This window comes from Numida meleagris, chromosome 2 (assembly GCF_002078875.1).
Source record: "Numida meleagris isolate 19003 breed g44 Domestic line chromosome 2, NumMel1.0, whole genome shotgun sequence".
Classification (NCBI taxonomy): domain Eukaryota; kingdom Metazoa; phylum Chordata; class Aves; order Galliformes; family Numididae; genus Numida; species Numida meleagris.
Window position 1 is genome coordinate 137,464,154 of NC_034410.1, and position 14,688 is coordinate 137,478,841.

Here is a 14,688-nt window from a genome sequence, read left to right on the forward strand (position 1 = left end):
AGAAGAGAAGAGAAGAGAAGAGAAGAGGAAGAGAAGAGAACAACAAAAAGAAAAACAAAAAGAACAACAAAAAGAATCCCACAAGTGATGTGAAGGGAACCAATCACCGTCCCTCAAGGGCAGCTTGATGCCCAGCCAGTTCCTTAGCAAAAGATGGGAAAGCTCCCCAAACTCCCTCCCCTCCATTTTACTGCAGAGCACAATGTTAGATGGCATGGAATAGCTCTTTGGTTGGCTTGAATTATCTGCCTGGTTATTTCTGCTCTCGGCACCTTGTGTACCTCCCGTGAATTCATAGAGTGGGAAAGCGAGAGGGCCTTGACACTGTGCGAAATGTTCAGTAACAGCTAAAACATTGGTGTGATATCAGCATTGCTGTGGTCATAAATCTAAACCACAGCTTCATATGAGCTGCTATAAGGAAAATTAACTCCAACCCAGACAGGCCTGGTACAGCACTCTTCGAAAAGAAAAGGTTAACCCTGGGCTCTATTAGGAAACAATGATTTCAACAGAATTTACTAACTGTTCATTATTCTGTTACATCAGTATTTTTCCTCTGAGCAGTAGAAAAGGATTTGAATAAAAGAAAAGGCAAAGTAAACCCTCATCCTCTTGGGACAAAATGTTCCTGCTATTTTCCTACTCTTTTACTTCAAAGCAAGAGTTTCAGGAGTAGCTACAGAACCGAGTATTATGAACCACAAGCATACCTAATGTTATCCAACATAAAGTGTGTCAGAAGAAAGTAATCCAGGAATGTTAGTCATTGTTATGCTGCGCGAGGGGAGTCAGACCACTGCTTGGTGCAATACATCACTCTGTGAACAAGCAACAGGCAGGCTCAGAAGTGAACTTGTCAATCCAGGCTCTGCTTGAAGATGTGATTGAACAGGGGCTGGCACTGCTGTTTTTTGTTCTGGTTGGGTCATAATCCCCTAGAGATCCAAAGCCTTTTGGCAGTGATTCTTGAGTTTGGAGTGGTGCCTGTGTTCCCCATTACCTGTCAAGGTGAACATTGCATTTGCAGTCTTATCGTGACCTTTACTCAAGACATGACTGCCCAATATGGGGGCAGGTGGGTTTTGGGTTTTGTGTCTTTCTTTTTTTAGTTTTGTAGAGTCTTCTTCAGCAAGACATTTTTTCCAGGATGTTCCCTTGAGCTTTTGTTGAAGGCTTTTAAAGGATAGAAACTGAATGGAGGAGAAGTGTGAACATTTCTCACAAGAAAGTGTGTTGGGTTTTACATATGTGTGTTTCAGCACATGTATTTGTATCAGATTCATATCTGTGCTGCCAATGATGTTGAACAGCAAATGGGAAATTTGGCCCCTGTGCTGTTACAGTCCTGGGAACTGCTCATGATGCCATCACAGAACTGAAGAACTGAACGCTGGCAAGATTTGATGCATTTTGACACGTGGCTGAAGCTAACAGCCTCCTCTCTTCCCATTTGGAACTCTGAGGAACCCTACTTCGCCATCCCTTTCAGATTGGAACCTATTTGGCATTGTGAGGCAGATAATGAATAGTCTCCTAGCTCAAAGTTGAGCACTTGCTTTCGTCAGAGTTACAGCTGAATCAGGGCTTTGCAAAGCAATCTGTAAGTGGCCAAGGGGATTTTTCATACCAGTCGTGAAAATCTTTGTTTCTGCTTTTTACTATTGGTATGTAGTATTTTGGGAGCTCTGCAATAAGCAATGACTTAAGGGCAATTGCTACCAACTTCACTGCACAAACTGTTGACTCAAGGTGGAGATGACACAGAAGTTTCTTTGCATGAAACCCTTTAAAACTAATTCTTTTTGGTACTAATACTGATATTGAAAATATTAATTATATCACAGAGAAATTTGGGCTTCGTAGAATATCCATAAAAGGAGCAAGCTGGACTGTCAATACTAAATTCCTCTCGCCTATCCTCAGGGCTGCACTGACTGCATCTGCACACAGCTGTGACCTCCTTCATTCTCCAAGGTCTAAGAAATTCAGCTAGAGACACTCATAAAAAAGTCTGTTCAAAGTCCTGCATCTGTTAGTGAGGAGAGAAATGGTATTTACTGTTTTTCTTAAATGTAAAAGCTTTTCCTTGCCTTTTCCATGTACAGTAAGGGATTTCTCCCTGTCTTTCTAAAGAGCATAGGCAACATTTTTGGTACTTGAAAGTGTTACTTATAGTAAACAGCTCTAGGATTAATAAGCCTTTCAAGGACAATCGTGTCAAGATTTCTGATACAATGCAGATAGCACGTGAGATGCCAAAGGCAAATGCTGTAAAAGCTGCAGAGAAGAATCAGTGTTTAGCAGAGAAGGTGGAAAAAGACAGCAGTGAAAGTAAATGGAAAGAAATGGCTCAACATACATTTGCCAGAAGCCAAATTTCTATGGTATGGACCAAAATCGCTGCTGACATTTTCTGTAATGCAGTTTCTTCCAATTCACTTAAGGTCACCACCTGCACTCTGACCCATCCACTTTATTCCCTGGGCGTATCAAACAGACCTCCCATGTCTGCAGGGCCCAGACATCCTCCTGCAGAACGCTCCTCCTGAAAGGGCTGGGGCAGTGGAGTACATATGGATCTGGGGCCATCCAGTTACCACCCTAACAGCAAAACCCTGACTGAGATAAAGCAACTTTATTTACGGATTCTGCCCTCTGGCTTTTTTTCTAACATTAAGTATTGCTTAAACTTTGTTCTGAATGTCTAAAGCAGTGCTTAATGCCTTGTGGCTACGACTTTTTTTGCTGTCCTGGCTGGATCTATATGTGCTGCAGGTCTACATAGTTCTACTGAAACCAGAGGAACGATCCTGATTTACACCAAATGAGAGAATCTGGAGCTTACACTGAATATTCAGAATAAAATGGTCCTGTACAGAAAGTAGCACTGGGTAATGAGGCAAGGACTACAGCCAAGGATTTTGGACGTGTATTTATGAGCCTTACAGCCACATTTCTCATTGCTAGGAAAATAATATCCATTCAGTCTCTTGTTAATGTAATTATCCTCTCTTTCAGGAGAATTATAAAGTCAAGGCACATTTAGAAACTGCTGTTCTGGTGTTTTGTAAAGTTGAAAAAGGAGAATGCTCACAAGAAATGTTGTGGTCCAAATTGTGTGTTTCCTTTGTCTTTTGAACAGGTTCAATTACCTGTCCTCTTCTACAGGCAATCATTGACCCATCAGTGTGAATAATTTGTTTTGCTCCAGAAAATTTCAGCCGGTACTAGGTCTGACTAAGAGAAATTGTTGTTTCAGCAATAATCTCTATCGATATGCTGTGTATTAAGCAATAAGTGGCTGCTGAAATTGATTAATCATCAAAGTGGAGATGAGATTTTAAGGCAGTTTCAAATTCTATTCATTGTGTTCACTTTTTTTTTTTTTTAATTAAATATCCTCTTGTCGTGGTGTTATGCTACAAGATGAATAGAACTTTTTTTTTTCTTTTATCAGAGTTCTCTGTGTCATACATTATTTTCTAAACATTTGGGATGTTTGAAAATTCCTGATACAGGCAGCTCCATTTCCAAGCCTTTACTGAGGAAGGAGAAAGGGATAACCTTGTCTTCTAAAATGTATTTGCCTGTAGTTTCTTGTGTGACAGCACAGATATATGTATTTTTTTCCCACTTTGCAATCTATTGGACAAGGAGAATCGCCAGAGCAGGTCAGATCCAAGGTTGATGAAGGCCAGCCTTCTGCAGCTGGCAGTAGACAGCACCAGCTGCTTCAAAGGAGGAGACAAGAAGTTTCACAGCTAGTGGCAATTTCAAAATTAGCCTTCTGAGAAGTTTCCTCTTGACTTCCATGAGCGGAAAATTCATCTGTGCCTGGAGGCAGAAAGGTTTGCAGATTTTCCTCTTCTGCTTTTCTTTTTCTTTTTCCATCTTTCCTTTGGTTTGTTACTATAATTCTGGCTAATTTTGATACTCCTATGAAATCTTGGACCTTTTTGATTCCTGTGAAGGTCTTGGCCTTGATGATATGCCAAAAACTTCCATACGCAAATTGGAATTGCTGTGAAACATTGTGTCCTTGTGTCAGTACAGAACAGGTCATTGTCCAGCCTTAGCAAGTCTATTGTGTTCTAACGGTCTGTGTTATCAGTGCTTGGTTGGTTGCAAGCTTTAGACCATGTTAGTTTGTTATCTGCTTGTTGTTTTCCCTTCCTCTTTTTACCTCCTTGAGCTGCAAGTACTTCAGGGCAGGTTTGTGACCTCTGTGTGGCTTTTACAGCTCTTGGTTTGCTATGGATGTTGGCTATTTGTCAAAGGAAAACATGCATTAATTTCCCACGTAAGCTACTTTTAGAGGAGCTGAACACTTTCTTCATTTATTCCAGCCTTTGTTTGATTAAATGTGAGTAGAACAAAAAAGTGAACAAACCTAACACTTGTGTACATAAAACTTGTCACCGTGCAACTTCCTAACCATGTAGACCAAAGTAAGAAGTCTTCTGACTCTCCAAAGAGTTGATGAACCTAGAGGAGCTGTGAGACAATGAAGCTGGGATATTTTGATGGTCATGTGTTGTGCTTCAGGCCTCCAATCCCCACACCTACCAGGGTTTTCTTTAACTATTAATGATCATGAAAACAAGGTCATTCGACTGTATAAGAGTGTTTTATGCTGACAAAGTCCTTCCACTGAATTTCCTGAAGCAGCTCCTATAGAGGTGAGAGTCAGGGTCACAAGTGTACTGGTTGGAGAATAGGAGTTCCCTGCTTTCCCTGCGTCTGATCTCTGAACTTTCCAAACATACAGATGAAGGCTTTGAAGAACCACTAAACTTGACATCAGTTTCTCTTTTCACTCTAAGTCTTTCTGCTGAACTTGACTTAAAAGTAATAGGCTTCATGTTTAGACAAAGCTCAGCCTGTCTTTATTATCTCTCTGTAGGAGATTAGATAGTTTTGCAAAGGAGACTGCATAGAAAAGTATGGTTTTCTCTAACTTTTTAAAATATCTCAGTCACAAGGGATGCTGATGGAGAGACCAAAAAAGGCTTGTTCAGCACTTTGTGGAGTTTTTTTATTATGTTATTTTGCTATTTCTCTTTGGCTAGAAAGCTATTTTGATTGTATCATGGTAATTCCCCAGAAAGGCATTTGATGAGGAGGCTAGAGTTGTTGGAGTGAGCTACAGGGGATTGATGGCCAACCCCTAAATCTTATGGAGACTTCTGTTCACACAGTCTGGCCATTAAGAACTCAATATTCAAATCTCTGTGCTTCTGAATGGGTGTATGACTACAACTCCAGTTCCAGAAGAAACCAAGATCCCAAAGCGTTTACACTGGTAGAGAAGTTCATAATGATTTCTGCAGAGCAACTTGTCACTGTGTTTAATTTTGTAACAGTCCTAATTGTCTAACCAAATTTAAGAACTTCTAAATGTTACAGTCCCATCAGGCAACAATGTTCTAGCTGAGCTTTAAAGCCAGCTTTCAGGCTATATTGAAAATCAAGGTAAACCAATGCCAGTATTTTCACTACATCTTCTAATCCAGCCCAAGTCAAAGTAGGGGCATGGTCTTGTACAACTGAAGAGCTTAGGCTCTGCTGAAAGTAATGCCTCCTATTGATTTCCATGAAAACTACAACAGATATGAAGAACACAAGTATGCAATTTTACAGAGCAAATTCTCAACTACAAAACACTATTTTTTAACAGTCACCACCATTAGCTATGCATTTTTGTTAGTGATCAACAAGAGATTGCATGCCACCCTTGTAAAAATCTGCACCGCTGGAGGTGACCCACTCTTTCTGTCACCTCTGCTGAAACATACCACCCACTGCTTCACTGTGCTCACACACACTGTTTGGTCTCCATAAATGTTCAGCAAGCATTGATAGGTGCAATTTTTTCTGCATGGAGGAATTCAATTACAGACCTTTGCTTTATAGGCACTTCCATGTCAGATGCCATTCTGACAGACTGCACAACAACAACATGTAATGGGATATTGGTGGGAAGTTTCAGCCTCTACTGCCATACCACCACCATTTGTTTCTGACGTTTTAGGCCAATATCATAAAATTGAAGGCATTACTTTTGGAGCAGACCTCATGATTGAGGTTGGTTCCGTTCCCTGTCAGTAGCATGGCAGTGATGTATACCAGCTGAGATCGAACTAGGTGACACTGCTCTCAGAATCATGGCAGTTCTGGTATCTAAAGGAGGGTTTTTTATTCATGTTTGTGTCATAGTTTTCTGTTTTCAGAGTGCTACTTTGTCAAGCAATAGCTTTGCTGTGCTAGTTTATCAAGTCTTCATGGTTTTGTGCTAATCAGTTTTTGTCAGAAAATATGTTTCTTTTCATCCTGGGCAAATAATTCCTTTGGCAAAAATAAATATCAGTCCTTTGTTATCGTTTATCTGCCTGGTGTTTATTATCAGTATACAGCAGCAGCACTGCAGGAATTTTCAAATGCAGAACTTACGATAAGAAGAAAATATGACAGCTAATTTTTCTTGTTGGTTACCTTTAGCTTTCCCCTTGCTCTTCCCATCCCCCAGTGAGGACAGTAACTGTTCTTTGCCTAAGCCCATGGGTCTTTGTGCATGCTGATCAGAACTGAGGTACTCATAGCACTTTCTGTTCAGGTAGAGGCATGTGGAAAGCCTGAGTGCCAGTCAGCGCTTCAACAAAACTGCACAAGGAAGTATAGGTGGAGCCAAAATTCGCAGGAGAAGAGGATATCATTAACATTTTGAACCTCTTCTGTGACAATACAATTCTGCCCCGCAGGTCCCATTGCTTGAAGCATTCAAGTGCTGGGTTCAGTTTTAGATGAACTGGATGATGGGATTCCTGCCATTAATTTTCATGGAAGAGTAACTTATTCACAGTTCAGTAGATCATGTTAAGCCTGGAGGAACTAAAGAGAGCCAACCTGAGTTTTCAGGGAGGAGAAATGATGTGAAGGGATCGATTAGGAAAATTCTAACATCCCAATTCTATTTCATTTCTCTTTTTCCTCTGTTTTGTAGTATTAAGGCTCTGCACAGTGCTTTATCGGCCTCTTTGGCAGAGCTCTCTCATTCGTAGTTATCTGACTCTGCTTCATTTTTATGCCCATATCGTTGGTTTATTGGATTGGACAGCTGACTACAAGCCATCCAGGGAGACTGTCGGCAGTAGAATATCACATTACTGAAGTGAAAAGAAAATCAGCTTCTGTACATTTGATGCTATTTGCTGAACTAAACAGAAACATCCTGAGATATTTCCCAGGAGCAGAAAAATTTTACTCAAATAAAGCCATGCTATCTACAGGCAACTGGACATTGCTAAACAAATGCCCCCAGCATCATATAAACTCACATAAAAATGAGTTAAGGAGGTATGAAGCAGCTGGAATACGGCATAGCTAAATCTAGTTTACATCCCAGCTCAGGATCTGGCCCTGCTGATGGAAGGCAGCATTAGCATAAACCAAAAGGGAACCCTACAAGCGAATTCTGGGGGTCTTGGATTAACCACAGGTTAATGGTGAATCTAACAGCAGTTAACCCTGAAATGCACTCTAGACTCTCATCCCATATTGAGCTGGCAACATGAGCTTGCAGCCAAGAAAGTAAACCGCATCCTGGGCTGCATTAAAAGAGAAGTGGCCAGCAGGGTGAGGGAGGTGATGGTCTCCTTCCACTCTGCCCTCTTGAGGCCCTATCTGGAGTACCATGTCCAGGCCTGGGATTCTTAGCATAAGATGGACATGGACCTGTTGGAGTGGGTCCAGAGGACAGCCATGAAGATGGTCAGAGGGCTGGAGCACCTCTCCTGCAGAGGCAGGCTGAATGAGCTGGAGCTGTTCAGTCTACAGAAGAGAAGGGGAGATCATGTAGCAACAGTACCTTTAAGGTCCTTTCTAACCCTAAGCCATATGGGGCTGAGTCAACTGAATTAAAGCTCAAATTGCTTGTTTGAGCAAATCTGAGCTGAACAAGGCAATATAAACTTAACCAAAGCAGCCCTTCCTACTTCAAAATCCTTGCCCAATTTAAATATTATTTACTGGTGCAAAATTACTTAATTTCATGAGTGGAGGAAAACTAGTGACATGTTCTAATGAAATGGACCCACCTGCTAAACAGGAAGCAACACAACACGTCAAGCTGACATTGCTTTTCTAAACTGTATCATCTTCCTGTACTTAAACAATTGGCCACATGTTCATTGTGAAAATAAACTGGTTCTGTACAATACAAAATACCAGCCCCTAATGTGTGGAATGGGTGGGGAAGCAGATGAACCAATAACAACATCATTGCTTTGATCCCTGTGAGATCCTTTTATTATAATGACAGAAACATGAAGCAGAAGGGTGCAGGGTGGTAGTCAGATAGACTGATGTTAGAATATATAACTAGGAATAATGGGATATAAATTGAGCAGAGAGACCCTCATAACACTAATGTCTTGCGCTGCAGAGTCTCCCCTAGGACAGGAAGCAACAGTTAGCTGATTAAATGAGCCATTTAAAATGATTGGAAAAAATTGTTGGAAAATATACTGCAGGGAACAGTCACAGAGGCAGACTACTAGATATTTCTCTTCGTTGTCTGTGATTATCTGCATTCATATTTTTAGTGATGTTCCAAAAGTGGAACTGAGGTAAATGGAGGTTGTGCCTTTCTATTGCTCAGCTACATAGGCTGAAAAAAACAGTTTTGATTTCTTTACAGTATTACTTAAGTAAAGAACATTGACCTTTTCTTTAAAAAGGAGAAGAGGCACATTTATAAACTGAAAAGGTAAGGAATTGCCAGCATGTCAGTTTAAACTCAGGCAGGAAGATCAAACATTGAATTTCAGTGCTATGACAGGAAGACCTCTCAGACACCTCCAGCAGTAATGTATGTTTAATCAAGGGGGAACATTTTTTTTCTCGTACAAGTGCTTGGAATCTCTAATTCATTTTGTGCAATATTTATTAAAACCCTGACTAAGGAGCTTGCCTTGCTGTCCTTTGTATTGTTTTCCGGTTTTCAAGTATACGTAGAGGAATTTTTTTTTTTTTTGGTTGCTTTGGATTTCTTTCTGTGTTAAGTATTGGACCTCTCTGGTAATGGGGAGTCATCTCTGCATGCAGACAGAATTAGATTTCTATCCACTTGATACAGCCTGCTATGGTGCTAGAATGGTTTACATAGTGTGGATATACTTGATAACCCCTGGGATCTTGGGCAACTTGATCTGGTGGGTAGCAACCCTGCCCATGGCACAGGGTTGGAGCTTGGAGAACTTTAAGGTCCCGTCCAGCCTAAGCCATTCTGTGATTCTATGATAATTGAGGCACTTCAAGTTTTTAGTGATTTAAATGCAAGATAACGTTTCCACACTTGAAATAAGTGGGATAGTTATTAACTTCCGTTAGGATAGTTTCAAGACTTGAGTAAGGAGAAAGACAATTAATGCCCCTCTTTTCCCCCATCACTTTGCTGGGGACTTCAGATTGCGTTGCTGAAATTTTATTGCTAAGCAGAAGAGCAGAGACATTATTTGGGTACAAAGAGGCCTGGGATCACAGCCAGAATTTCAGAAGCCCCTAATCTCCAAATAAGTTTACTCTCTTCATGGCCCTGAGCCTCTCGCTCTGCCCAGTTCTAATTCTGACTGTCTCCCAGGCCTGCACTATGAAACTGTTGACATCCATTGACGTACTTCTTGAGAAAGAATGCCAGGTTCAGATTTGGTGATTGAATGACCAGAAATTTCTTCATTTGATTTAATTTCAGGATCAGACAAAGTGTGTTAGACTTGGCAATAAGGTGCCCTTTCTTACAGGTTACACACTGTTGACACTGTTTCAGTCAGAAAGCATGTTTTGTTTGGTTTCATTTTCCTCTGAAGGACAAATGAGCAGAGCATGTGCATGTATATGTATAATTTGATATATGTAGGCCACTCTGAAAGTAATGCCTATTTATTTCCATGGAAGGTACAACAGATACAAAGAGCACAAGAATACTGTCTGATAGAGCAAATTCTCAGTTACAAAACAATATTTTTCAACATAGTCACCACTATTAGCTGCGCATTTTCCCTGGTGATGAACGGGAGCCTGCACACTGCACTTGTAAAAATCTGCACCCAATATAAGTCACCACTGCTGAAACACACCACTCACTTCCTTGCTGTGCTCACATCCACTATTTGGTCTCCATCAGTGTTCAGCAAGAGTCAATGAATGTCAATGTGTATCATTTTTTCTGCATGGAGGAATTCAGTTCCACATCTTTGCTTCATAGACACTTCCATGTCAGATGCCATGTTGTCAGACTGCCCCTCTGCTGCCATCTGTCACACGGCAACAACATGTGATGGAATACTGATGGGAATGTTCAACCTCTACTGCTGTACCACCACCATCTGCCTCTGACACCATGGGCCAGGCATTCATTTTGACGCAGCCCTCGCGCTTATGTCTACATACATTAACTTGCTAGTCTGCATGCATACACAAGGTTTATGAAATAGAAGGCAGATGTCAGTGAGAGATCAAAGATATTTAGACTAATTTTAAGCCTAAAAGCTTTAGCAGTGTCCTTTATCTCTGGATAAAGAAGGTGATTCAAATGTAATGCTTCTAACAATTCCACTCTTTCTAAGCCTAGGTGGAGACTGACATTTTTCAGATGACTGAAGAGAGCTCCTGTTCATATATGGGTCTGATTACTTATGGCAGAGAAGTGGGTGGTGCACTAGGTACAACTCTAGACCCAAATGAAATGGTTTTATGCCAGGCACTGTTCTGCACAACACTCTTTTCCATTAGCTTGGAGGGCCTTTGGAGCCAAAGCTATTTCCTGCTGTTTATCAAACAGAGCTGCTTCCCAGCTGGGAAGCTCACTGGGGGCCTCTCGCTGCTGCTGGGCTGCAGCAGCATTAAGAAATCCCCAGTGGCATAGACTGAAATGTTGCTTAGAGACATCACTAGCTTAAATTCCTCTTATGCTGCTAATCCTCTGGGATTTTAGGGACAGCCAAGTGTTGATGCTTTGTCTGCCACCTATAAAAATGTGTGTGCAGTTGATAGGTACCAGCTGTGGAAGAAATCTGGCCAGTGTTGGGTTTCTCCACTCCCTCCTCCTCCTTGCAGCTCTCAGATAACGCTGCCCACAAGTCTTCTCTCCCCAAAGCAAAAGTCTAGGATCATGATTCCATCTGCCCTGCACCACACCACTCCCACCTCTCTCCCCTGATTTCCACTAATCCTCATGTTGTTGGATGAACAGAAGCAATGCTAGTTGATTCTTACACAATGTGCTTTGAAATGAAAGTGCATCAAATGAGAGCCCTGACATGCAGCCTTGGACAGCAGGCAAGTTGCTATTTACAGGTCCCTGCTTGATGGCTGTGTCCTGTTATTCAGAACCAGTTCACCAAAGGCAGAATAACCCAGAAAAAATCCAGACACTCACTCTTGATCATAATGCCTGGAAGCCACTTGCAACTTATCTCTTTGTGTGGTTTGATTTGGCCAATACTGTCAAATCACAAAGGATCCTGAAGCATTCCAGATGTAAATTACACTCCACAAACTTGTCATTTTTATGATGGAGAGTCTCCCTTGCATACTACAAAACCGATTAAAAAGCAGCCTTTCCATTTGTTTAAGATGGATGTTATTTTTCTTTTAAAGCACCAGGGAAAGGATGCCCATGTACTGCCAATAAAAACTATATAGAGGAAGCCACACCGTTTTTTCCCTTTTTTTTTTCATGTTTTGTTAATAGTGAGCCTAATTATTTTATTTATGAACCCCTAAGAACCGTGTCCTCAAGAGAGCATTAAGTGATCCACTACATCATCATGACATTTGTTATATCTGATCATAAATGTGTTTTGACGCTTCAAGAACTATGGGGCTGATCTTCAATAAATAAACATATGAACTCATAACAGCTACAGTATTGCACAGGCCTGTTTCAATACCCTAATCATTGTGCAATAAATAGTTGGAAACAGAGAATAACTGATTTCTGGATAAAAGATTATCATGTTGCATGTGAAGGTGAATGCCTCTGTCAGTCCTTTCGATTTGAATCATAGAATCACAGAATCATAAAGATTGGAAAAGACCTCTAAGATCATACAGCCAACCATCAGCTCATCCTCTCCTTGCCCACTAAAACATGTTCCTCAGTGCCACATCTCCATGTTTCTTGAACACCTCCAGGGATGGTGACTCCACCACCTGCCTGGGCAGCCTGTTCCAATGCCTCACCACTCTTTCTGAGAAAAAGTATTTCCTAAAATCCAACCTGAACCTCCCTTGGTGCAATTTAAAGCCATAACCTTTTGTCCTATCACTAGTTACCCAGGAAAAGAGGCCGACCCCACCTCGCTACAACCTCCTTTCAGATTGGTGTAGAGAGCAAAATGATTAGATTTGCGTACAACCAGGCCAAAGAGGCTGACTGTGGGAATCAGATTGAGGGACTGCTTTAAACAGAAAACCAAACTCTTGAGATTAAAACAGACCAGAGACTGGGCCTGTGCACAGACCCTCTCACTCATCTTAATTTTTAGCATGGGCACTCATCTGTTGCTTTCTTCAGCAACTCTGATAAAACATGCTCAGGGTGAGCATCTCACTCCGGTGAAGGGCTTGCAAAGTCCTGATACACCCTGGTCAGAGCCTCAAAGATAGGGTAAGCCTTCCCTTAGTAAACCTGGTAGCTTGTCTCAACATGGATGAGTGCAGCCATAAGGCAGTCAGCTGCTGGCCCTATGCTGACGCATTTGGCCCCTGGTAGCTGGAGGTAGTGTGCTGGAGTCATGCTCAGCACAGTGCTGGGAGCAAGCAGGGGTGCTGAGGCTGCTGCTGGTTGCATCCCCTCATTTCCTCATTCCTTGCCCCCACAGTCTTGCGCCCATTTGCAGCTGACACTGGGGAGGAGAATGAGTGGAATGCTTTCTTTCCTTCAGTTGATGGCATATGCAGGTCCTATCTCTTTATTACATGTGTTGCTTTATATAATTCTTTCCTTAAACCCAGCTGTAGTTTTTGAATCAGTTCCATCAGTAACAGCTGGTAAGAAAGTGATTTCTTGCTGTATTTAAATTAAATATTTTGATGGCTTAGCTTTTCATTGGTGGTACATTTCTGACTAAGTTGTTTTGGGTTAGAGTTGTTAAAAAGAAGAAAATAAGTTTAGCTTTTTCTACAAAAGTGCACTGATACTGGGGGAAGGCATGAGGATGATATGTCTGCTATAAAGCTGCTTTGCATTAAACCCCATATATATTACACCAGTATAACTTTAGCACCCTGGAACAGTTTGCAAACCTATTTATTTTTGTATGAAGCTGTTATCATTCACAGCACAACAAGTAAAGAAGCAGCACTGGAAAGAATCTTGCCCAGGATGAGCACGAAGGGGTTTTCTGTTAACCTACTCTTGAGCGTGCACAGAGTAGCAGTGTTACAGCTTTTGAGAGATGGTACTGGATGTGTTTCTGAGACAAATGGCCATGACAGTGGTCATGGTGACAGTGATGGATGAGGCTACATGGCCTGGCTTACCTTGATATGTTGTTTGCTATTGCAGGACTGCTGCTGCTCTGCAAGTCTGGATGCTGGGATGAGTGGTATATGTGAAGCAGGAATTAAAACATACGAGCTCTGCTAATTTCAACAAAACAAGGATATAAGAGCTGTGGAGAAGCAGCTGAATTTCCTTTAGCAGGAGGGGTAACATACAGCATTTCACATCAAAAAACCTTATGCCTCTCTGCTCTTTCCACATGCCTGTGACCACACTGCAGAGGCTGGTGCTGCTAAGGTTCTTAGAATTATAGAATTGTAGAATTATTAAGGTTGGAAAAAACCTCTGGGATCACTAAGTCTGACAGTTGACCCATCCCCACCATGCCCACTAAGCCACGTCTCTCAGTATCACATCTTCACAGTTCTTGAACACCTCCAGGGAAGGTGACTCCACCAGCTCCCTTTGCAGCCTGTTCCTGTGCATGAGCACTCTTTCAGAGAAGTTTTGTCTAATATCCAACTGGTTCTTTCAGAACCAATGCATAGATTTCCTCATACTTTATTTTCCAGCGAGACACTGCACTGGACCTGGATGCACACACTATGCATGGCCTGTGGATGGCTTCAACTGGCCCCATGGCAATTGGGAGTGTAGATTACCAGTACTTTTGTCTGCATTTTAGTGCTACACTGAAGGGCTGTCACTCTCATTCAGGGCACGGTAGGAAGGGCCAGATAGAGTGGGCCACTATGTGGCATTTAGGGAGCAGCTACGATACAGCTTTGCGTGCTCCTAGATCTGGGCACCATTGCTGAGGAGTGTGAGATGGGACCTGGCAGCGCATGCATCATGTACCTCTCACCTCAGGAGCATTTCTGCCTACCACTGGGCTCAGTTGGTCTGAAGAGGCTCTAGTGCTCTCTTTCACATGCAGGCTATGAAATGACTTCCTACCCACTGCAAACCTGGGTATCCCAGACTAGGTGGCCATGGCAGAGCAGGGGTTGGCTCCAGAGGTCCCTTCCCATCTCAGCCACTCTGATTCAGTGAAGACAAAACAAACTCCAAAGGCTGACCTTCATCGCTGCCCAATCCGTCTGATCCATGCTGATGGTTATGGATAAACCCCAAACAATCTCCTCCAGTAGAGGATTATGTCCTCTGCTCCAGAGGGAGTC

General features: G+C 42.0%; 1 long non-coding RNA gene across 1 annotated transcript in view; it reads left to right on the top strand.

Annotated features, from left to right (window-relative positions):
• Window positions 16-14,688, top strand: part of LOC110394970 — a 49,056-nt gene continuing 34,383 nt past the window's right edge. The window contains exon 1 of the long non-coding RNA XR_002436069.1: window positions 16-1,603. This is a non-coding gene — a long non-coding RNA (uncharacterized LOC110394970). The remainder of the gene's footprint in view (window positions 1,604-14,688) is intronic.